At 45.1% G+C, this 26,355-nt stretch overlaps 1 long non-coding RNA gene and 1 pseudogene across 1 annotated transcript in view; one reads left to right on the forward strand and one right to left on the reverse strand.

The window, feature by feature from the left end:
• Positions 1-26,355, reverse strand: part of LOC149857219 (uncharacterized) — a 154,426-nt gene that overhangs the window by 99,544 nt on the left and 28,527 nt on the right. The window lies entirely within an intron of this gene.
• On the forward strand, positions 20,518-20,643 carry LOC149857220 (U2 spliceosomal RNA; annotated as a pseudogene).

A 26,355-nucleotide genomic window follows, 5' to 3' on the forward strand; every position in this document is an offset into this window, starting at 1 on the left:
GGCAGACCTAAGTTGCAACTACATTTTCATTTCATAGGAAGTTCTATGATTTCATGGAGAGGTTTTAATTCTACTATAGTAGAAGAAATTTTTTAAAAAATAAAAATTAAATTTCTGAATGTCATTTCATAGAAAACTGTTGGTTTGGATTAAGTGTAAGGTTTCACTAGTGAAAAAAATTGTGTTGATGTCTTAAAATCTCTTAAAATGCACATGCAAATTCATGCAAACATAGTGAAGGCATTTCAACCCTTGATACCAGCTGTCATAGATCTAATCATGGGGGAGGGATGGGACACAGCTGCTGCTTATTTGCCCCAATGTGCTACTTACTTGCCTGAAGGAACAGACCAAAGTTGCACTGGGAGAGAGCACCCTGTCCCAGCAACCCTCAGCTCCACTGTCTTTACAGTGAGGGAATCTCTGCCAGCCCCAGGCATGGATCATGAAAGAAATGAAATAATTATTTAGGCCGCCCTCTCTGTAGCACGGGCTAGCCTGGAATGCCACTCTCGTAGAAATCATTCTTTCCACAGGCTATCAGTAAAGAGCCAAATGACAAAAAGATCTAATGCATGGATTAAACAGTTTACACAAGCAAAATGGACTACAGATTTGGAGACAGAAAACTGAAACTAGGAAAGTTCTTTACTCTCTCATCTAGCTACACCTTAGCCTTTCCAAGAGTCTTGCCAGCATCACCAGAAACCAGCCTTCCAGAAAACCATCAGAAAATCATCTGGTTTCTGCCAACCCCTACTGCTGGAGTCTCTCTGACCCTCCCTAGCCCATATCTAACTGCCTGACTCCTTCCAACCAGCCCCCCACATTCAGGAGTGGGTCAGAGTGAGGGGCAATGGCATGGGCATGGCATTGGCATATCAGGGATGCTCAGTGCCACAGGCAGTGGGGGGGCATAGGCGACCTATAGGGAGGGCATGAAGGGGCACGTGCCCCCCCTGAGATTGGCTGCCAGTGAAGCCACTGCCAGCTTCTGCTGGTGATCGCTGCTCGCACCCGCCCCCCGCCCCCATTCCCCTACCACTGAGCAGGCCGGTGGCATCTGCAGGTGGTCTCTACTGACCACTCACCACTGCTGCCACCACTGGCAGTGGCTCCAGTCTGTCCCCGCTTGCCACTCACTGCCATGGTGCCCCCCCGATCCAGTTCTCACAAGAGCACCAGTCATTCATGTGGTTGGGGGGGGGCAGCTGCAGCTGGTCCCACCTCCTGGTGAGTGCAGGGGACAGGAGAGCTCTGATTTTCCATGATAAAAAAACCCAAAAATCAAACACCAAAATATATAGGTATTTAGAATTTATTTTATTATAGTAATTGAGGCACTGGTAGGCTTCCAAATTTCTTTAAAATTGTAAATATATCAATAAAAGCTTGTGTTCAACTGCTATCTATCTATATCTATATCTATATATCAGTGTTTCATTTTAATCATAGACAAACCCAGATTTGAGGCCGTTTAAATCAGAGAATGTACAGGTTTTTTTAAATCAGAGAAATTTGCAGTTTTTAAATCAAGAAAACCAGGATCCCTGCTTATAAATATGGCTAGTATATTAAATAATACTTTTCAGGATGGTGACCCCTATTGCAGCAATAAGTCATTAAGCGCTCTCAGAAATTCACTCCCTTTATTTCCTGGCACAAATTAATTTTCAAGACTAAAACAAAATGTTACTATTTTTCCTCTCATATTTTTCTGCTTCTGTTGTCTTTATTCAATCTTTATTCAACCAAAACGTTGATTTCTGTGGTGGTTTTGATTAAGAAGAAATGAAAGACTCAAGAGCCAGGCCTCTTTTGCGATGAACCTTTTGAAAATTCAAATAAATTAATTGCACAGTCTCCATTGACTACTGCAGCAGTAACCATTGGAGTATATAAATGCTGTCTCCTTCCATGGGAAAAGAATGTAAGCCCTTTTAAAATGTAACCCATGTCATATGTCTGGGAAGAAAGATCAGTCTCCTAACAGCTCTCCAGTGCAACACACTTATCACAGATACATTATTAACTTTTCCAGACAACCCTATACATTAGACAAGCATGTCTTTACCAATGGAAGCACAAAATATCAGTAAGGTCCTAATTCACTGAAGCAGCCAAATATATTCACTATTTGTTCCTTCTAAAAATGCAGTGTTTGAAAAAGAAACATCAAGCCCCATGCCACAACCATCTGCTTCAGTAAGCAGGGGTAAGAAGGCCACTGAACCTTCCTCAGAAGTCACTGCTTCCATCAGAAGAGAGGGAGGATTCCTACTTCAAAAAGGGGAGAACAGGCAGGTGAGGGGAGAGACACTCTCTCCCAAAAGGTTTCATTAAGTTTTAGATAACCATTCAGACTTCTGTTATCTTAGTAAGACTTCTGCATCTTGTGAAGTTCACTCACCACCCTGTGTAACAATTTATTCCTGATCAATGAAGCTTGTTACACAACAAGCAGTATCACATGATTGTGCAACAAAGGAAATTGAACTAAAAAACACCCACTAAGGTACTGTACCACCAGCATCTGTTACTGCATTACAGTAACAAGTAGCGCCATAACATTTTATTTTATAAGTATAGCATTTATAGCCATCCTTCAGAGAGAAATGTAACTACATACACTCCTACAGCTATGTAGGAGGATAACGAGAGGACACACACACATTCACATACATTGCCACCATAAAGAGAAAACTATAGGGCAGAATCAGAAGTCAGGCTGCACTAAATACTAAATAATTTGTAGATACCAGTACTTAAAAGAAATGTAACATAAACCCTTTAATAATGATTAATATAATACTAATGGAATTGCTTTCCAAGTAAAATATGCTTCTTTTGACATGTAAAATGAAGCAGATATTTTACCAGTTGATGTTTTAAATAACCTATTCCAAAGTGTATCTATGCTGAATATGTACAATTATTTATCAATAACTGTAGAACACCTTATGAAATTATATTAGGAGAGAGAAATGTCTAGTACTCATTGATCAATTATTAATAAAGCACCAGGTTTACGAGCGTTACTGTCACTGCTGCTCTCTTGATTTTGGTCCCTGTTCCCTGTTTTTGTCTGTACTCAGCACTATGGCTCATCCATGTTTCCCCAGATACCTTTGGATCTGCACTTGTAAATACAATTTCTTACTTTATGAGATGGTTAAGGTGAGTGCTGAACACAGTTCTTTTTCTGCCCGTCTCCATCTGTGGTAGCCAATTAATGTGATAAAAAATAAAGTGTGTGTGTCTGTGCATTTGTGCATGCATGTACATAAGATATAAGAAGCTGCAATAAATATTCATGCAATAAATATGATCACATTCCATGGCAAAAACGTCATAGTGGATTCCAAAATTTGTGCTACGTTACCCATGAGTGAGTTACACTAGCCAGCTCAGACACATATTGTTAAATGTTTATACTGTTCCACAATGTAATTTGCATATGCCGCACAGGTTACAAAATGAATATTCTAGGAATGTTTTATCATTCTTAAAATGGGCTGTTTCTTGTAAAGACAGGTATACTAGCCACTAAGGCCGGGCGAAATTTCACTGAGTGTTTTGTTTTGAAGCTGTTTCAATGTGTTTCAAGCTCAAAACAGCAAAAGCAAAACAAAACACAAAGCTTCAAAACAAAATGAGTTTTGAAGCAGCCCAGTAGCAGGAGGCAGGGGACAGCCAGGGCTACGCTCCAAGTGGCTCCACAATCCCATGGAGCTCAGCCTGGCGATGGAAAGCAGAGTACAGCCCTGGCTCTGCATGCCTCCTGCTGCCATGTAGAGCTCCATGGGGTTGGCAGAGCCAGTCAGAGCACAGCCCTGTCTCTGCCCACCTCCCAATGCCAGGCTGTGCTCCATGGGGCTGTAGAGCACAGCCCAGCGGCAGCAGGTAAAGCACAACACGGGCTCTGCCCGCCTCCTGCCACGGGGCTGCACTCCAAGTGGCTCCTCAGCCAAATGGAGCTTAGCCCAGCAGCAGGAGGTGGACTGCAGCTCTGCCCGCCTCCAGCTGCTGGGCTGCACTCCATAGGGCTGTGGAGCCCCATGAATCTTTGGCAGCACTGCGCACGGGTTGCTCCCAGTGCCAGTCCCCAGTGGCAGGGCAGCTTCTTGTCATCTGGCACACAGATCAAGGGGCCCACACCCGCGGAAGAATTGCAGCACAGCCCCACAGCTCTTCAAGGGGCGCAAGCCCCTGGATCTGCGTGCCAGATGAGACAAGGCTGTCACTGCCGGCAAGTGTAAGGAGTTTTCCTTTGAACAGTTTGAGGTGCAGTTTCCCAGAACCCTCTGCAGCTATCTCCTTGAAACTTGGTAGGTTTCATGCCCTCAGAAGGGGCTATCAGCCCTGCAATTTTCTTCTGAATCAGGCAAGAAATGACAAAGTTTTAGGCATTTTCATGATTCCCCATTATTGCCTATGTGTAAAGCATCAAAGCACGTCAAAATGGTGAAACAGTTTCGATGAAATGAAACAGAACAGTACTTTAAAATGAAACAAAATGACAAAATGAAACACTGTCCCTTTAAAATGCTGAAACAGGCATCAAAACGAAATGATGGTGTTTCGCACAGCCCTATGCATCCAATTCTACAGGATACTCAGGAAAAGAAGAATTCACACCAATAGATGTAAAACAACTCTTAATGGGCACATCTACATCTACAGTGAATGCCCCTGAATGTTACTGTGCAGTAAATACAGGTGCATTAAAACTTTGGCTAGGAACATGTCTACATGTGCACCTTTTGGGAGCAAATTTACTCCTAACTGTAGCAGTTCAGTCCAGGGTTACTCTTGCCCTGCTCTGCCTTCCTGCAGCAGCCAGGGGGAGTTCCAGGCTCCACTGGGTGCCAGCCCCAGGTTGGCAGGGGGCACTTGTCCTGCTCAGGGGGCAGCTGTCCTGTAAGTGCAGGGAGATCAGAACTAGCTCCAAGCTCCAGGGGGACCTGTTCCTGTTCTGGGGGAAGCTCCCTCATAGCTGCAGGGAGACTGGGGTAGTGCCAAGCCCCAGGGGGAGGAGGGAGCTATCCCTCTGCTGTAGGCAGCTTTCTCACAGCTGCAGGGAGATCAGGGCTGGCCCTTAACCCCTGAGGGTGAGGAGAGCTGTCTCGTTTATGGGGCAGCTCCCTTGCAGCTATGGGGAAATCAGGGCCAGCCCCGAACTCTAGGGTGCAAGAAGAGTGTCCTGCAGCTGCAAGTGAACTGTCCCCTAAGCAGGGACAGCTTATCCTGCCCTCTGGGTCCCGGGGCTAGCCAATCTCCCCACAAGTGTGAGGGAGCTGCCCTGGAGCAGGAACTCCTCCTCTCACCCCCGCACCCCCCCCCCCCAGGGCTCATGATCAGGCAGCAGTTGTGACCCCCTCATGTCTGGCCTGACTGGAAACAAATTGCTCCTGCTCAGAGTCTAGATGTGCACTTCAGCACATTAGTTAACGTGCCTTTTGTCTACTGCCTGTATATTTTGGCACTGGCATATGGCTCATTAGACTAATTTAATGCTCAATAATTGACATGCATGTATAGATGGTGATGCTTTAAAGCCTGTCATGTAGATGCACCCAGCATGCCTTAAAATAGCTTTTCTATGCCAAAAAATGTCAGATAAAAATAAATTAGCCTTTGAAATTTATTAAACAGTCATTATTTTAGAAGTTTCTAAACTTTGAGAGGATTTAAAGTTAAATGTAATTATTTCACACACCCCTGCTGCCAGATCTGTCATAAGCAGTTGTGATATGCCAGATTGATGTGATGTCATGTGATATGCCAAAAGATGCCAAGGGATTGTCAGGCAACTCCCTATACCAGCAGGTAACAATTATTTTTAAACACCATGAAAAGCTTCCATTTTCAAAAAGTGATCACACTTACATCAGGTCAAAGATACCATGGGCCAGATTATCAACATAGCTTCATTGATTTCATTACAGCAGTACTGTTGGCTGGAAGTCTGGCTCTGTATGATTCCGAGTTCAGAAAAGCTTTCTGGAAAAGAATATTTAGATGACTTATCAATATTCTAGTTGCAGACCAAATACTGTGTGCAGTCTGCCTAAGAATATTTTTGATGAAACTCTGTGAATCCCACAAAGCCAGATTCTAATTGAGGGACTTGAAAAAATTCTGATTTACCCCCCCACAAAAAAAAAATCGATCTACTACCCAATTCAGTTCTTAATGACTTGGGTGAATCAGAAACCTAAGGGAAGATGCCTTATTGATTCATCAGCAAGTTGCTAAAGCTTGCCTGAATCCACTCCAGTCAGACTAAACATATAGTACTCCTATTGCATTGAATTGCAGGAAACAGCAGTGACCCCACATCTGTTCTGCTGGATATCCAATGAGATTAAACATCCCCAATAAGATAAACACAGTATACTGCTAGGTTAATGGTAAACATGCGTAAGACACAAAGAGACTTACATTTTCTCTGTATTCATCCTTACATTATTTCATCAGCTTGTTTGTAATTCATTTACCTGGGATGGCTTGATTCAGAGGCAGCATCTGTTTTTAACTATGATCCTGCTCTTTCCAGTTTTGCAGATGGATTAAGTAAGCCACAAGGGGCACTGACACTTGACATTTTGTCACGATTGGTCCCCTGAAGTGCTCTATAGCTGTGCCCTTACAGAAGTGCACAGCTGCAAAGCGCTTTAAAAGGACCCGATCCCATGGCAATCTGAACTCTCATTACATGAGCGTTCAGATGAAGGCACTCCAAAGCAGAGCACGTTCATAACTGTGTGTCAGTGCATGCTGGGAGCAGGGCTGAGCTGACACAGCCTAGTCCTGCTCTTGGTGCTGTCTTCAGAATGGGTGCAGTGAGAAGGCAGCTGAGGGAGCTTGGTCTGAGGGTCGCCCAGCTTGCTCTGGAGGGCAGAGTGGGTGGATTGCAGCCCTCTCCACTTCACCCAATCCACCCGCCCCACCATCCAGTGCAGGTTGGGCAACCCCCAAAATGAGCTTCCTCCACTCCCTTCCCCCCTCCCCTTCTGAAGACAGTGCAGGGGCTGAGGAACAAGGATAAAGGAAAGCAGCTGCTGACTCACAGCCACCCCAAACTGCAGCTCAATTCCCCAAACCCTGGGGTCCAACAGTGTAACATGGGGCCTTCTCAGGGCCAATTTACCTTTGGCGCGCCCACATGTTCCTGGGCCAAGCGCCCGCCTTCTCACCTGCCATGCCTTGTTAATTAATTAATGACCTTAATTTGGCGGGATGTTTCCCATTTTCTTTCCCTGGTGCCAGGGAGCATTATCTGTGGCTCCGTACCTTTCCTGCACCACAGCCCATGCCTTGCAGATGGCATTCAGCTTTTCTTTTTGTCACTGGCCCCCACCCTGGGCCCCAGAATCCTCCAATCAGGACCCCTCTTAGATCCCTCCATTCTAGCGACCTACCCCACCTCCATTCAGGCTAACTAACTCCCTGAAACTATTTTCCCCTCTCGGGTGTGGTCCCTTCCCCCTGGGACCTTTGGCCACACAGGCCCTGGCCCCACCTCCAAGACCAGGAGGGAAACCCAGGCACTCCAAGCTCTGGGCATACCTCGCCGTGGGCCCCTGGCCCCAGCCCGGACCAGTCGAAGGTACTCTCTCGATCAGGTTGGAGTCTCTAGCCCCACTCTCACTTCTGGGGTCTGCCTTCTGGCCCCTACTCAGGGTTCATAGATTCATAGATGTAGGGTCAGAAGGGACCTAAGTAGATCTTCAAGTCCAATCCCCTGCCCTGGGCAGGAGAGTATACTGGGCTCATATGACACTAGCTAGGTAATTGTCAAGCCTCCTCTTAAAGATCCCCAAGGTAGAAGCCAGCACCACTTCCCTTGGAAGTTGGTTCCAGATCCTAGCTGCCCTGACTGTGAAATAGCACCTTCTAATGTCCAGCCTGAACCTACTTTCAAACAACTTATGGCTGTTATTCCTTGTTACTCTGGTAGGTGCTGGGGGGAACAGGGTCTCTCCCATTCCCGACTGATCCCCCCTGGTAAGTTTATAGATGGCCACCAGGTCCCCTCTCAGCCTTCTCTTGTGAAGGCTGAACAGATTCAGGTCCCTGGATCATGCAAGTGGCCCTTCTCTGGACCCTCTTGATGCTGGCCACATCTCTCCTAAAGTGCGGCACCCAGAACTGGACTCAGTACTCCAACTGTGGCCTGACCAGTGTTGCATAGAGGGGGAGGATCACTTCCTTGGCCTTGCTTGTGATGCATCTGTGGATGCATGACAAGGTGTGGTTGGCCTTACTGACCACGTCCTCACGTTATCGATTCCAAAATGAACATGGGCCACCAATGACTCCAAGATCTCTTTCTGCCACTGTGCTTTTGAGAAGGGAGTTCCCCAACCTATAGGTATGGTGCTGGTTCTTACTGCCCAAGTACAGTACCCTGCACTTGTCAGTATTGAATCCCAACCTAGTCACATTCACCCACCCCTGTAACCTGTCTAAGTCCATCTGTATCCTGTCCCCTCCCTTCTAGCATGCTCACCTCACCCCAAATCTTGGTGTCATCAGCGAATTTGAACAAGGTGCTTTTCACCCCCTTGTCCAAGTCGCTACTATAAAATTTCATAGATTTCATAGACATTAGGGCTGGAAGGGACCTCGGGAGATCATCGAGTCCAGCCCCCTGCCCAAAGGGCAGGAAGTCAGCTGGGGTCATAGGATCCCAGCAAGATAAGCATCCAATTTACTCTTGAAGGTGTTCAATGTAGGTGCTTGAACCACCTCCGCTGGAAGACTGTTCCAGACCTTGGGGGCTCGGACAGTAAAGAAATTCTTCCTTATGTCCAGCCTGAAACAGTCTTGCAGGAGTTTGTGACCGTTCAACCTCGTCATCCCTTGGGGCGCTCTGGTGAACAAACGTTCCCCCAGATCCTGGTGGTCACCCCTGATAAACTTATAGGTGGCCATCAGATCACCCCTGAGCCCGCGCTTTTCCAGACTAAAGAGTCCCATGGCTCTCAGCCTGTCATTGTAAGATCTGTTTTCCTGACCTCTGATCATGCACGTGGCTCTCCTCTGGACTCTCTCAAGCTTCTCCACATCCTTTTTGAATTGTGGAGCCCAAAACTGGATGCAGTACTCCAGCTGCGGCCTCACCAAGGCCGAGTACAAGGGGAGAATGACGTCCCAGGATTTGCTCGAGAAGCATCTATGGATGCACGCCAGCGTTTTGGTCGCTTTACTAGCTGCAGCATCGCATTGCAGGCTCATGTTCATCTTGTGGTCAATGATGACCCCCAAGTCTTTTTCTTCTGTAGTGCTAACCAACATAACACTGCCGAGCCTATACGGGTGCTGCAGGTTTTTCCTCCCAAGGTGGAGAACCTTGCATTTTTCAGTGTTAAACACCATGAGGTTCTCGTCTGCCCATTTGCTGAGCTTGTCCAGGTCAGCCTGGATCACCCGCCTATCTTCTGGCGTGGATGCTTTGCCCCAAAGTTTGGTGTCATCGGCGAACTTGGCCAGTCCACTCCTGACTCCAATGTCCACATCGTTAATGAAGATGTTGAACAGTATGGGTCCCAGGACAGAGCCTTGAGGGACCCCACTGGTCACAGGGCACCACGATGAGTGACTGCCATCAATCACAACCCTCTGGGTCTGACCACGAAGCCAATTTCCCAGCCAGCGGATCGTGGTGGAGCCAAGGCCACAACTGGCCAGTCTGGCCAAGAGGTGATCATGGGATACCAGATCAAAAGCTTTTTTGAAGTCAAGATATATGACATCAATCTCTTCTCCCTTGTCCAGGTGATAGGTCACCTGGTCATAGAAGGAAATGAGATTGGTCAAACAAGACCTACCCGCAACAAACCCATGTTGGCTATCCCTTAGGATGTTAGCCTGGGCCAGTCCCTCAAGGATGGCCTCCTTAATAAACTTTTCTAAGATCTTCCCCAGGATAGAAGTCAGGCTAATGGGCCTGTAGTTAGCCGGATCCACTCTCCTCCCTTTCTTGAAGATCGGCACCACATTGGCCTTCTTCCAGTCTTCGGGCACTACACCAGAGCGCCAGGAGTTTTCAAAGATCCGTGCCAGGGGCTGGGCTATGACTCTCGCCAGCTCCTTGAGTATCCTGGGGTGCAGGTTGTCAGGGCCAGCTGACTTGAAGGTATCCAGCTTCTCAAGGTGTTCCTTCACGAGGTCAGCATTGATGGAGGGTAGGGGATTCCCCTCACCCAGATTTCCCTGTCCCATAGCAGGCATGGGCATCCCGTGTGACTGATGAAAGACTGACGCAAAGTACCTATTTAATAGGTTGGCTTTTTCCTGGGCGTCAGTTGTCAGTTGCCCCATCTGGTTTAGCAGGGGTCCAACATTGCCCTTGCTTTTCCTCCGGCTCCCCACATATCTGAAAAAGGACTTCTTGTTGTCTTTGATGCCTGAAGCTAGTTGGAGTTCAGTTGCAGCCTTGGCTTTCCTGGCTTGGTCCCTGCAGGACCGGACCAGTGCGGAGTAATCCTCCCTGGAGGTGAATCCCGTCCTCCATCCTTTGTAGGCTTTCCTTTTTAGCCACAGTAGGTCCGCTAGGTCTCTGGAAAGCCAGGGGGGCTGCTGTGCCTTCTTGTTGCCTTTCCTCCGTGTTGGAATAGATTTAGCTTGTGCACTGAGGATCGCTTCCTTGAGAAGCAACCATTCTTCTTGAACTCTCATCTCCCTGAGGTCATGGTCCCTGATGGCCTGACCGACTAGCCTCTTGAGCTTGTCAAAGTCAGCTTTTCTGAAGTCAAGGACTTCTGTGTTGCTGACTGACTTGCCAGCTTTACGGTGGATGGTGAAGGTGATCAGCTCGTGGTCGCTGTCACCCAACTTCCCATCAATCACTAGGTCGCCGATTAGGTCGTCCCCTGTAGCCAGTACCAGGTCAAGCAGCGCTTTGCCTCTCATTGGCCCATAGACTTCTTGAGTCAGGTAGAGGTCATCCACGCACGAGAGAAAGCTTTGCGCCCGCTCAGATTTGGCTGAGTGATCTTCCCACGAGATGTCCAGGTAATTGAAGTCACCCATGACAACCAAGGTCCTGGAGCAAGCGGCTTCAGTCAGTTCCCGGGCAAACTCCTGGTCAAGCTCGGGACTTTGAGTGGGAGGTCTGTAGTAGACTCCCACCGTTGTGTCCCCTGTGCCGAATTCCCCACAAATTTTTACCCAGAGGGTCTCTAGCTGTCCATGCCGGTCGCCAACATCAGCTTGCAGGGACATGTAGCTTTCCTTCACATAGAGAGCTACACCCCCGCCCCTTTTGTCAACACGATCCCTCCTGTATTGAATTGAAATTGAACAGTGCGGGCCCGAGGACCGAGCCCTGGGGGACTCCACTGCCCACATCCCTCCAGGTCAAATATGAGCCATCCACCACCACTCTCTGGGTGTGGCCCCTCAGCCAAATTTGCAACCCATCTGACTGTGTAGACATCAATGCCACAGTCACCTAGCTTTTTAAGGAGAATGCAGTGGGAGACAATGTCAAAGGCCTTCCTGAAGTCCAGAAAGACCATGACACCTGCGTTCATAGATTTTGTGACCTGGTAATAGAAGGCAATCAGGTTAGTATGACAGGATCTGCCCCTAATGAACCCATGCTGGTTACCTCTGAGCATTGTCCCTCCTGCTGGTCTTTCCCAGATGTGCTCCTGGATAATCTTCTCAAAGAGCTTTCCCAGGATCAAAGTAAGACTAATGGGCCTGTTGTTGCCTGTGTCCTCCCTTTTTAGAAAATGGGCACCACACTGGCCTTCTTCCAGTCACCTGGAACCTGGCCAGAGCACCACGAGTGCTTGTAAAGCCGTGCCAGGGGCCCCTCAATAACCCCTGCCAATTCCCTCAGAACCCTGGGGTGGAAATCATCTGGACCTGCTGATTTGAACATGTCCAGCCCATCCAGAAGTTCCCTAACTTGGTCCTCCCTGACCTTAGGCCTCGCAGAGTCTCTCCTGGGTCCATTCTGAATCTCAGTGAGGGATTCCCAATATCTGCACAAAAAAATGGAGGCAAAGAAATTGTTAAAAAGGTCTGCCTTTTCCTCTGGTGCAACCATCAGATTGCCAACTGGGTTAACCTACCCGGTTGTGGGAGCTGGGGTTAAGGTGCCCGAACACACTTTTCACCAGGGTGGTAACTGGCCTGGCATTTCCTGGGGGCTCCCATGCCACTGAGAACCCCACCAGGCCACCCACTGCCGCCAGGATGCAGTTTTAGGTCATGCCCAGGACCAAGAGTCTATAGGCCATCCCCGACAGCTCTTCCCTTACCTCCAATGTGCTCTGAGAAGCCTCACAGCCAGGCAATGTTGCTATCTAGGCTGCCAGCAGCAAACTGCCCTGTTTATATGGGTGGCCAGAGCGCTAAAATGGCCACCACAGTTAAGCACATGCTGGCTGCTTGACCGCAGGCCTTAAATGTGCAGGCGCAAACAGTGCCCTGCCACAAACAGCAAATGTCTATTGTGTCCAGGGGATCACTGTAATTCATTGTGCTTCCTGCAAAGTGCCGAGAGTTACAGCAGGGAGCTGCATGTCTGTCAGCACCCAAGGAGATCAAGCTATTTGCCCAACATCATGCACCAAGTTTTGGTACTGACTGGGAATGCATCTATAGGGGTTTTGGGGGCCAATACTAATAGCTGATACTTAAGGAGGCATATTGGCGGATACCAATCTGATATCTAATACAGCTGCCTCCAGGTGGTAAGTCTGTTGTGGTGAAAGGGGAAAGGAAAGGGAAGGGGGGTGGGGGGGCAGATCAATGCCCCCTCACTGTTCGGGAGGGAGGGAGGGGGCAGGGGTAGGCACTGCCCAGGGGAGGAGGGGCATGGGACAGAGATGTAGCTCATGGTGGGGGCAGCTTCCACCACTGCTTGCATCCCAGGGGTCAGGAGGGGTGTTCCCCCCAGATCTACTCAAGGTGGGGCAGGGCAGGGGGGGGATGTGGCCAGGGCCGTGTGGAGCTGTTCTTGGCAGGGGTTAGGGTCTGAGCGAGCACCAGTGGTGCTGGGAGGAGGCTGTAGCCACCCCAAATTTCACCACAGCTCTGCTCCCAGCACTGCCACTGCTGCCAAATGGCCAGCACAGCCTCAGCTCTTCCCAGCACATGGGTGGAGGTGGGACATGGAGCTGAGCTGCGCCTGGTGGTGTGACACTGGGAGCAGAGCTACAGCAAAATTTGGGGGGAGCTGTAGCCCCACCCAGCACCATCAGCAACCACTGTGAGCCCAACTTCTGCTGAGAAAAGCCTTGTGGAGCACTGGCTTCTGCTTGCCCACCTGCCCAGCACAGATCCAAGGGGCACACCCCCCCCACCCTCCCACGGTGCAAGCAGTGGCAGGGGCTGTCCCCCTCACAAACTGCACCTCCATCCCACTCCCCTGCCCCACTTGGGCAGCACCTGCCCCACCCCCTCCCTCACTGCAGGGGCATTGATCTTCCCCCCTGTCATGCCCTTTCCCTCACCCCTCCCATTCCAACTTACCAGCTGGAGGCAGCTCTCCACACTGCTGGCTCTGCTCCATGCTATGCTGCAGCTGCGCACAGCAAGGGCATTTATCAGCCAAATTTATCATCCCAATCGGGCAGATACAGCAAATTTTTTTTATATCGGTACCATTCTGATATCAAACCAATGTATCAGTGCACCTCTAGTACTGACCACATTAAATGCCTGGATGCCTCAGGTTTGAATATTTGCTTAAACTGTGGTATATGGTGTGAGCTTGTTAACATATGTGCTGAGTACATTTTATAGACATTCTTTTCAGTAATCTTCACTACTCATGAAAATGATAATACTGACAATAGCAGGTAGTGCAGAGCCAACATTGTGCTAGCTCTCCTATTAAACTTCACTAATGTACCTCAGCCCTGACCTGTAGTAATTAGTAGCTGAAATAACCCAGTAAGACTCTGTGCCCAATGGAATATTGGGATAGTATAATGTCTAAGAGCAGGACACCAAATGAAGTATCAGTGAGCAGCTGGACATCAAAGGGAGCCATCAGCTAACGGCGGAGGTGCTAGCCATAGACACAATGAATTAAGATCCATGTGCAAGAAAGTATAGAAAAGATACCATTATTAAATATAAGCAAATGAGATGTACTTAATTGTGGACACTCTCAAGCATCATAGTTTCAAAATTCAGACTCAGATGCAAAGCATTATCAGGGACCTGTCCTGCTTGGTGAAGTAGGCTACATTTAGATGTATTTAACACAAAATCCTATGCAATGATAGCACTATGAAAATGTTACACAATGTGGATAAGTCGCAGTTATTTGGTCTGCCTGGTTATAGAAACAGGCTAGGGACAGAAGTTATACATAAACTGGTTTAAGTGATCAGAAACTGGTTTAAACCTGTAACAGCACAGAGGCTCAATGTACATAAACCAGTTTCAAAATGGCTGAAACTGCTTTAAGATAAACTTGGTTGAATGTAGTAGCAGACTTGATTTTGGGTCAAACTGGTTTATGAAACTTCTGTCCAAGACCCCTTCCTGGTTCAAATTAAATCACAGTCCCCCAGCATATTTTGCAGCCTTGGGCTGGACTGTGCTCTCTGCTCCAGACAGCAGGGCTGGCCCTGCCCCTCTGCTCCAGAGCTGGAACAGTGAGGGCTGGCTGACATGGGGGGGAGGGGCAAGCCTGGCTGGGGATGCAGCCCTGTCTGCAGGTGAGGACAGAGGATTGCCCCCCCAAAAAAAACCCTGCTGGAGTATGGGGCATGGAGGGGAGTTAAACACCCCTTCCCTGACTCAAACTTACTGCTGGCTGTGACTGTAGACTACAAATCCCAGAGGCACCTGGAAGCAGGAAGAGGAAGTGATAAGCAGAGTCCTGCTGCTGTAATTCTGGACTGTAAATCCCAGAGACCTCAGGGGCAGCACACAGAAGAAGTGATCACACAGTCCATGTTGGTTACATGCCACAGAGCTGTGCTCTAGCACCCCCTGACTTCTGGCCTGAGCCACTGCAGGCATGTGGCTGCATTTTCTGAATCAAAAGTATATGTCCATTCACTTCTGTTTCAATTTAATCTCTGCAGTTTAGACTAACCTGCAAAGACTGAAGCAAGTCAGTCTTGGGCTTTTTGATTATCTGTACTTAGCCACAGAAAGCTAGATGCAGCCCCCTACTCCTTTTCTACTGGCAGAAATCCCAGCTACGGGGGAACTGTGGAGGAACCAAAAAGCCACTGACTATAACAGTTTTAAGGATATCCATTTTCCCTTAAAAACTACAAAACAATGCAGCTATTCACATGCCTCTCCCCTCCAAAGATACATTAGTCCAATACAAACAGCCTGATCTAGTCACCAGTATTCTTTATATTGTACTTCACCCATTTGTCTGATGTTTTGATAGCAACGTCTCTCTGACTTCAGTAGGAGTTTCATGTACAAAACACAGTTCACAGCTTCTAGGTATCAAATTAATTGACAAATAAAGCAAGCACAACTTTAATGGTGTCCAAAGGGGTTAGTGATAGAATGTTATACTCTTTAATTATTTCTCTAATTCTGAAACCAACCAAACCCTAGTATTAAAATAATTTCCCTTAGAATTTTCTCATAGCAGGGGAGCTCTCTGTGCTAAATTAGCACATTCTGCCAAAACATGTGGTATTCAATACATTATAAAGTTGCACTGAATCCAGAAATCAGAAATAAGTTTTACTTCTCAAAAAGATTTTAGATTGATATAAATAGCTTCATTGACTGCTTTGAAGATACAAAGCATTTTAGAGATTTACATTTCAGTCTATTTCAAGTATATAAACAACACACAAAATATGCTTATTCTCAGTTTAACACTTTCCACTGTTGGTATCTCAGAAATATTAAAAAATCATAGGAAGAGTTATTTGTATTATTTGTCATACATAGGGTTGAAATTCATCAAGCTTTGTTCCACTACACCCGTACTACTACTAGACATTCAGGGAAACCAGTCTCATTTGTAACCCTCACCAGACATTTTTGGCTGGTTGTTTTAACAGATGTTAACACCTAGTAGTCCACCCATACCTTTTATGCTATCCTTGGGCACATCTACACAAGATATTTACTGCAGAGCTGTCTAATAAGCTCTGCAGTAAAATGTCACTGTCTTTATATGTAGTGCTATTAGGCCAAAGTAAACTAATTAACTCTGCCATAGGATAGTACTGGCAATCCCCACTTACTGCTGTTTCACTTAATCCTATTTCACTATAATGCTCAACTTGGATTGATACCCAATTCCACTTAGTGCTCAGCAAGTTTCGTTATAGCGCTCACAGTCATCATACAGCTATCAGCAAGGAGCATACACTAGCACCACAGTGCATCAGCAGTATACAGCCCCGTTGTGCAATTTAACCCACCTACACTATATAGCTGCCTGCCCAGCGCCCAGGCCAGGCATGGTGGGGCTATGACTCACACTAGGATGCACGCTGGGGGAGCCCTGGATGCCATGCCCCACTCCCAACGCCCAGAGTGACTGCGACTGTGGCTGTGACTGCCACCCCCGCCTGCCACCCTGCATGGAGGAGACCAACAGTGCTGCCTCCATGGCCTGGGCTAGGGCCCAGGTGGGCGGCAACAGCACGGCACTGGCCAAGCTGGCCCTGAACTACCAGGTACTCACAACACTGCTGCTGAGTGCTCTGGTAACTAATTATATTTTTTTACATTAATTCTTATGGGAAAATTGGTTATGCTTAACGCTATTCCGCTTAACACTGGGTTTTTTGGGAACCAATTAAGAGCGCTAAGCAGGGGTTGCTTATACTGCCAAACACACATACTATTCTACAGAAGAGTTATTGCCTGCCAGCTAGCCCCACACTGAAGCATGCTTGTGCCCCAGCCAGCCCTCCAGGATGTTGAGCCAGGGGGAGCAGCCCTGGGCTGTCAGGCTAACTCCTGGGGCCTGCTGCCAGCTGGGGCTGCTCCACTCTGGCTCAATGTGCTCAGGTCCTGGATGCACATTCCATTAGTATGCCCAGGAGCAATAAACTGTGGCATGAACTGCACTGGACTTTATTCTGTCAAATTGATAGCACATGTAGAAACATCCCTCGTGGCTATCAGTTCAGTGATATAGCTAATGATCATACCCTAGAAATCCTGAGTCTTATTCATCTTCCTTTAATTAGAGTTTGGGGGTTTATCATTTTTTCTCTGTTGAAAGATAAACCAAGGGTACCAAAATTTTGACAGATTTTGAATTAAAAATGTTGAAAAAAAGGATTTGAAAAGGGGAATTAATTGGAACAGTGAAGTCCCTAACTGCTGCTCCTTGTCACTTCACTCTTAATGACTGAAATGTTTTCATAGTTTCATATGTTCTCTTCAGTGCCTGTGTAATTTGTTTGATTTCTGAATCTCCTGATGCACTCTGTGACATAAAACTCCAAGGTTCTTCCAATCTTTAAAGGTCAGAGCTGAGAGGGGTGGGGGGAAGAAAGCCTGCAGGAGTAAGCCTGAGTTCCACCTTCCCCAGAAGAGAGTATAGACAAACATTCACTACTATAGGAAAGCAAAGGAAAACTGCAAGGAAATGGACACAACAGGTTTCTTCTGTGAGAATCCAGGAAAAAGAAAAAACCCGTTGTGAATGGCCTGTGAAGACCCCAGAATAACTTTCATCAAAATCCTAATGTCATGCTCCTGAAATCCAACTAATAGGAAGGTTTGGTGGTAGCCCTTATACAGAGGATGTTGTATGACATCCAGATTACCTGAATTAGTTACTAGTAATTAGGCAGAGTAGCCCACACCAATGGTCAGCTGCAGATCATAAAAGTGTCCAAAGACTTTATTGTTTTTGGGTACCCCTTCTTAACATATATATTTTAAGTCCCTTCTACAGAGGCAACTTTCTTCAGCCATCTTCTACCCTATAACTCCTTCTTCAGTGTCTAAAGTCAGCCTCCATTTCTTGACACACGGTGCCTATGCCATCCTAACCCTTGTGCAAATTCCTCTAGGCTGGATGGCTCAGCTACAAACCCTAGACCAGTAGTTCTCAACCTTCTTTAGGCTCAAGAAGGTTAGAAAGTGCTAGCTCTAAGTGAGTCGTGCTATAAACCTAACAGTGTTAACATTGTGTGGCACCTTGAAAGGATCTCAAGCTATGGCAGGGCACCATGGCACCCTGGTTAAGATACGCTGTGCTAGACTAACATCAGACAGCTTCAATGCATGTACACAGGTACCTTCACTACTGCTGTCCCTGAACTTACCTGACAGGTTTTTTTGCCTTTCCAAAAGGTGCCTCTAATATTTTAGTCTTAGGCTTATTGATTAAAGAGACCAGTCATTTGTTTGAAGTAACTGAAATATAAGTATAATAGTGGTCATACCTCCATTAAAAGATTCTAGAAATAGAAACAAAACACCCTAAAACTGCACAAGGTAATACTTTCAGAGTCTGAAAATTTCTTTTTCAGGAGCATAGAAAGGATCTGCTACTTTTACTTAATGTACTGAGTTTTTACCTTATTTACAATTGTCTATTTAATCAAATTCATCTGTAATATAGATGTGATCATCATTATGCTAATTTCTGCATTACACACGCAAATATATAAACATTTGCATGCCTAATATAAGTTTTTGTCCATAATGTTATGCTCCTATTTACTATCTATATTTTATGACTTATGGATTTCTAAACCTTTAAATTTATATCAGTGCTGTGACATATCTGCAAGCAGAGACAGTTTTATGAGCACTAAAAAAGCTGCAACACACAACCACTAAATACTAATGACATAAATGGTATCCACTAATGGTCTCTATTTTTATTACAATACCAAACTTCAATATATTGCAATTACCGCTGCACTCAGACTCAACCAATACATACTGTAGAATGCCAACTTGCATCCCTATTGCAGAAAATGGCGTTATTTGTTGTATATCGTTCAACTGCGGATTGCAGATGTTGACTGAATGCTCAAGTCAGCAGTTGTGGCTAAAACTTGTTCTATTTACAAATAGTCTCACTGTTAACTAATACCCTAAATTGTCAATGCATTAGACATTTTTCAAAACCCCGCAGTACTAATAGCTTGTAAGTGTAGAACACGTCTTGCTGTACCTGTCACAAGCTCAGTAACTCTGCAAAGGTAAAATATGTCCCAAAAAAAGGGAAATTATCATTTTCTTCTTCCTTTTGATTTAAAAAACTGTTAAATAGGCAATTTATTATAAAATATTACAATGAGTCTGTTTGACAAAGCAGACACTCTCTGGCAATGAATTGTTTCAAATTTTTAATGTTAAGTGCCAGAATCCTCATTTGAAATTATACCATAGGCAGAACCATTTCTGTTACTATAATTATCAAAAAGAAATGAGAGCTTGTTCTTCACATTCGGAAGCATGATGGAGTCATTGTTGCCAGCATGACTGGAAGCAGAATATACCTGCAAGCTCTCTCCTTCACACTGACGGCTGCATGGAACTTTATATCGGTCCCCTGAAGATAACCTGGAGTCCAGTCCATGAAGTTTACCTGTCAGTAACTGTGAAAGATGAGCGTGTGGCTCATTGGCCATTCTCCCAGAATCATAGAATCCCACATGAAATAACCCAAAGAATACATTTTATTGGCTTTAGTACGGGGAAGACTTCCAAATAAGCTGCATTCCCCGTTGCCATTCAGCTTGTCCACCAGTGCAAGCTAGAAGCAGAAAAAGTGTAAACAACTGCCACTAATTTTGTAGCATTTTGGTAGTCATTAACACTTTGCCTTTAATGACTACCACAGTAATAAAATGGACTACCACAGTAATAAAATGGAAAACTGGCACACAAAGCCCTTCCTACTATAAGGCTTTGGTTGGCATTAATAAGGCCAAACTAACCGTCAACTTCAGCGTATTTACTCCAGATGCATAATGGTGTAAACAACGACAATACTAGGCTCAAGGCCAATCAAGAGCCAGGCTGAAAATCAATTTTATTTCTCATGAAAAACTTGGGTGAAAATATTTTTTTCCTTTTCATCAAATTTTTTGCAGGTTATTTTGTTTCATTCAGAATAAATCATTGGAAGAAATAATTATTTTTCAATAACTTCCATTTTGTCAAAAAAAAAACAGGTTCATACAAAAAATGTTCTGCTTGCTTTATGTACGCCAACAGCACATTAACCTAGGTCCTATGATACAGGAGTCTAGGACAGATGGGACTTCTGGGAAGGATGCTCCATATGTGTGGCTTTGTAAGTGTAGGCTGATAAATGTGTTTTTAACAACATTTGTAAAAACAAAACATTAAAAAAGGCTCCTATCAGCATATCAAATGTAGCAGTTTTGGCACCAAGGGGAGAGTCTCAGGTCTGACTCTGACCCTCCCAATGCTGGCCTAGTATTGCAGTACCTCCAGCTCCAGTGCCAGTTCCCTGCAGAGGAAACACCTGCCCATAGGGAGCGGCAGAGAGGGTTTAAGGGCCACACACAAAAAAACAAAAACAAAAAAAAAAGGGTATTAAGCCTCATCAGTATCTCAGCCTTTTGGCTAAGATCAGGTATTTTTGGCACCAAGGGGAAGGTGTCAGGGCTGGCTCTGGTCCTCCTGGTGCCAGCCTGGTATTGCAGTACCTCCAGGTCCAATACCCCCTTTTTTAATGAAAAAAAAGGTTTCATCAGCATGTTTGTCCAGTATAGGCCAAGTGTACTATATACATACTCAATGTTGGCTGCGTTTAATCAACTTCATAGCTGCTTTCTATTGCTAAGTACATGCTTCTTTTGGCAGCAAGTAAATGATAGACAATGTATTTAGTGAGACTTCTTTGTATGCGATTATAAGGCGAAGAGCTTTTTCCCCATGCCAATTGAAGGACATAAGACTGCATAAGACTACCCTTTTTTGATTAATTTCATAAGTAATTATAAGAACATGCCCATTGTAAAATAACGACTTCTGCTAGTAAACAGTTTTGTTTTTTACCTTTTTCCCCATGAACATGTAAACATTTCAGAAATATTAAAAAGATGAATTTTCCTGACTTATTCATTACATGTAATAAGATTACCATTTTTCTGTCAAAAATACAGTATGGCAAATCCTATTTAACCTTCATGTAAAACAGCCAAGTAGTTGAGGTAAATCCACAGTATGGATCAATGTTGCAAAGATAAAGGAGAAAGTGTTCAATACCCCACTTTATTGGGAGTGATAGTTATTTTCTTTTTCCTTTTCTTTCTTTCTATGCCCTGGACTAGAAACTGAAGGTATGTATCTGTGCATTACCTTTCTGCTTAACTAGATGTTTGCTAATTGCAATGTCTTTTACCCTGTTTTTCTTTTTGCTTGGTATTTCCCCACATAATTTGCCTGTGAGATACCTTTTTGTCAACTAGTTTTAGTATAATCTAATAAACTCCATTCACTTCATAGCATGGAACTTCACTGTGTCTGAAGATATAACTTTCAGTTAGGCAGACTTTCATTTGGGCTTATGTGTATTTAATTCATTTGATGTCTGCAAGTAGCTAAATATATTAGAATGTATTATTTAAAAATGTGGAATTGTAAATAATGAAAAGAAACGTTCTCATTTGAAGATATTAGTTACAATAAAGCATGTTGTTCTTTTTCCTTCTCCTTTGATAGAGTAATGAAAAGTAGAATATAGCTTTTATTATAATACTGGCCTTCTAACACAATCCAAACCCATTTTATTTAAGAGAAAAAAAAAAGAATAGATGAGTGTTATATGCCCCAATTGATGGTTTCAACCTTTTAGTACTTTTTTAAAATAACATAATCAAACATTCAACATGGGACAGTTTCGGGTTTAAAAAAAGGGGGGGAGGGGGACTTCTCAAGAGATTAAAGACAATAGCTTCAAAACAGGGAATAATCCAAGAAAAGATTAGTACCATTATTTTTCCAATTACTTCCACCTGCACCACTGGGCAGCAAAGCTTGGTGAATAACAGATTTTTCAGTTTGGTGCCAACCAATTGAAAAATAAAATTGATTCCAGTTTAACCAAAACACAAATATTTCAATCTAAATTATTTCAGTTCTATTCAAGCTAAAATGAAATGCTTCATTGTGGTTACTTAATGCATTTTGAAGCCATTTTTCTTTTTTCTTGGCTAGGGACAGCAATTCCACATAAACCAATATAAGTGATCAGAAACCAGTTCAGATCTGTAACACGACAGAAGTTTAGTGAACATAAATCACTTTCAAAGTGGCTGAAACTGGTTTAACCTGGATGCATATAGTATCAGACTTAACTCATTTATGTTAAACTGGTTTATTGAACTTCTGTCCAACATCCCCTCCAGATTCAAGTTTACTCACAGTTGTACAGCAACCCAGGATGCTTTGCACCACCCACACAACCTTCCCACCCTGCCTCACAGGGTGGGTAGACTAGCGTTGGCCCAAGCTGACTGCTCCAGCAGAGCAGGGAGGCATTCTCTAGTACTCCCCAGCTTCTGTCCTGGGCCTCTGCAGGCCTGTGGCTGCATTTCCAGAATCAAAAGTGAATGTTTGTGCACTTGCTTATCGGTTCAATCTATTCAGTTGAGACTAACCTGCAAAGATTAAATCAATTCAGCCTCAGGCTTTTTGCTTGTCTGTACTTATTTGTAAACATATATCAATTTTCAAAAGAAAATTAATTAGAAACATCAAAATAATGTTTTTTTACATTTTTAATTACATATTTTGACATTGTTAATACCACTTCCGCCAAACTGTTGTCCAAATTTGACCTTATTTTGTGCAGTTTTGCCTCCCCAAAAATCCATTTCTTAGTAAATTTACTGTTTGTTGAAAAAATTTCACCCATTTCTATCCTTTTGCACTAGCAGCAATGCTGAGTTTCTTCTGTATACATTAAAACTTCTTGAGGAGAACTATGCTGCTAAACATCTCTAGAAATCCGGCCCTGGTCAAAAATGAACATATCATAAGCTACTAGAAAATAATAGTCTTTTTCAAGTGTGCACAGTGGAAGAGCAGCTCTTCTAACACCTAATCACAAAGTACTCTATGGGTGCATCTACATATCACCATATGGTGATGGTCCTGTGGCACCATGCTTTAGTACTTTCTTCTGGAAGTACTAAAGCACAGCATAGTAACTGCCCCTACTGTTAGATTACTAAAGCACAGTTCAATAACTGGCTCTACTGTTAGACTTTGTCACTACATCACCAGAGCGGCATGCTACAATGGGGGAGAGTGTCACTATGGCAACATAGCTGTTGATCAGATGTAGACCCATGTGATCACTATATCACCACAGCATGCCATACAGAGATGTAGCACATCACTGTGTCACCATAGGGCAACATGTAGATGTGCCCTATAGTGACTTTTGCATCTTAAAATAAGAATGTAGTTTATTCGAAATGTATTGGGTTTTACAAACTGTAGAATAATTATTTTGTATAAACCACAAGATGAACATAGAAAAGCCTGAGTGAATGGGTTTTGTGTATTTATTTAATTTCTACACCACCCTTCCTAACATAGGCTCCAGTTTCTATGGCAGCCTAAGGAGAGAGTGATTCCTATAGGCTGCTCCACAGTTACCTCTACAGCTTCAGGGCTACAGCTTTAGGGCTATAGTAACCTCCATGGTGGCTGTTCTATATAGAGGCAAGTCTGGATCTGTGTATTCATTGATTCAGCAGATACCATTCATACTTTCCCTATCCTAGGCGTGTCCACACATGCAAGCACATGTACTTGCAGTAGCTCAAAGAGAAGCGGTGCAAATTTGAGCCGGGGCTTTTTGCCTCAGCACACATGCTCAGACATGCACTTTGTTGTGAAGCAAATTGTGCCACTAGGGGCAAAATAACCCTGCCTGGCTCCTCCTGGCCCCAGCAGTATAAAAAGCCATCCTGCCCCTCTGACCCCTGGCAAGTAGCTCAGGGCTACTAGCTCTCAGGAGCTTCTGGGGCCCAGGCAATTGGTACCTGGGGACACTATCCCTTGTGCCAGTTGGACTGCTGAAGCAGCCCTTTACCCACTGCAGCAGTCTGGCAGTGGGGGCTGCTACCTAGCTGTGACCTTCTGTGCACCTGCCAGACTTGGATGGGGACTGTAGAGCCAATAAAGGCATCTGCCCCTCTGGGCCAGCTGCCAGTGGACTGCGGTTGTAGAGTTGGGCTTTGTGCGGCACTACTGCCATTTCTGCCCCTTGCCCGGCCTTCTGGGCAGCTATGACCCAGAAGACGTTCCAGGTTTGGTGGCCTGCTCTGAACTGTCAAACCATGTCCTTCTGGCCAAATGGGGCCAAGAGGTCAGCCATGGCCAGATGGTTCCAAGGTGCGAGCTCTGAGCAGGCAGGGTCCTGCCACTGGCCTCCCTAGCAGGAATTCTGGTGTTCCCTGTTGGAAAACTGAAAAATCCCTCATAAAAGCTCAAAATCACTCTCTAAAATACCGCAAATCCATGTTCCTCCACAAGTAAAACAAAAGACCACTATATATATAGAGAGAGACAGACAGACAGACAGCGATCAGTTGGACAATGTTTTATTGATATATCTACAGTGTTAAAGCAAGTCTCTTACCATAATAATAAAGTGAACTCTAAATACAGGTTTCATGAATTCATGAATACATATTTTGCTGCCCTCCCACAGGGGATGGCCCCCACACAAGGGGTTGATACCCCACACAAGGGCTATGGGCCCCCAACATAGCGTTGAGCCCCTCAACAAGGGCTACACCCCCCCAAGGGGTTCATCCCCCCAACAGGGGGTTTGTTCCCCACAAAGGGGGTTCAGACCCCTAAAAGGGGTTCAGACCCCCAACAGGGACTGGGGGTTTGGGGGGATGGGGCCAGACAGAGCAGGGGTCGGGGCGGCTGGGGGGGGAGGGGCCGGCCATGGCAGGGGTCAGGGGCTCGGGAGGGGGGCTGGCAGATGGATGGGCTGGCCCCAGCAGGGGTCGGGGGCTGAGTGGGGGCTGGCAGGGGGAGGGGGGATGGCAGAGTGGGCGGGGCCATTGGGGGTCTTCCTCCAGCCCCTCCGACTCCTTACTCACCAGCCTAGCTGCCCGCGTGTTTCAGCACCAGGATGAGGGGTAACCACAGAGAACATCTCTATGGAGGACCCAGCCTCAGGTTGCCTCACAACACGGTTGGGGATCGTGCCCTGCACCACTTTTTAAAATTTCGCTTTTTTTAGACACTTGGATATCCAGGGGTCTAATTTTCTGTTCTCTCACATGCCTGTTGTCCCACCTCAAAGGGGTTTGAGGCAGGGCAAGAGGCATGTGTGCACTCCTGTAGACATGCCCCCTGTCTCTCCCAAGCCTTTCCACAGTAATAAGGAGGGAATCCCTATAGAATATATCACAGCACAACCATACTGAGTTACTAAGGACCTAATCCAGCCCACACTGAAATAAACAGGAATCTTTGAATCAAGTCCTAAATTCAGATCATTCTGCCTGCGCTATTGAGAGCCAGAAGACCATTTGGTGCTACACATGCCTATTTTTTACATATGATCTAGACATGAATTCTTGAACGAAACATTTGCGGGAAAATATTTTACTGAGTCTTTATTTTACAGGAAAACTGGGCAGATTATTTACATTAAAGAAAATGCCTTTTAGAAGGTTTCTTTTACTTATAACAAGGTGATAAAACAGCTATAATATGTGGCATTTTTAGACTCATAACACTGCAAATAAATAGCTCCAACATTTAAAAGAAATTGCAGTATGAATGCATATTTTATTCCAGAGTTGTGTCTGTGCAGACTATTAGTGGAATACTGATAAATGCTACAATAGCTATTCCTTTTTTTCACCTTCTGCTTTTATGTCATTGCCAATACCTATCCTCCCTCTGGCGCTGTCAGTTGATGCCTGTCTCATAATTCTTTGAGTAACAGCATTAGAAGAAAAAGAAATTAAGTTCAAATACAACTGCCAAGGAGAATGCAGCATGATGAGATTATGGCCTGAATTGTCTAATGTAACAGGCATGTTTTGCAGCATGATGCCACTAAATGACCTACAATAAATTTACATAATTTATTTTAAATTAATTATTTCAATGTGTAATTTTTAAAGTAGGGAAGCAACTGAAGTTGGCTTTTAACTCTTCTAGTGATACTGTGGTCCTTGATGAAAATTGTGTGTAAAGAATGTATGGAAAATATAAAGCCATTCAGGGTAACGTTTGTAGAAGTGTGCATGCTGCAACTGCACACAGTTTTACAGGCAGTCTTGATAAATGCTGGTGCAAATGACCACCTCTATGTACTTTTATGCATACACTTGTTGCCATGCCATTCACAATATCTGGCCCTTGGTGCAGTAAACTAAAAGAAAAGAAAATTAA

This window comes from Crocodylus siamensis, chromosome 9 (genome assembly GCF_052110815.1).
Source record: "Crocodylus siamensis isolate JL-2025a chromosome 9, ASM5211081v1, whole genome shotgun sequence".
Taxonomy (NCBI): Eukaryota; Metazoa; Chordata; order Crocodylia; family Crocodylidae; genus Crocodylus; species Crocodylus siamensis.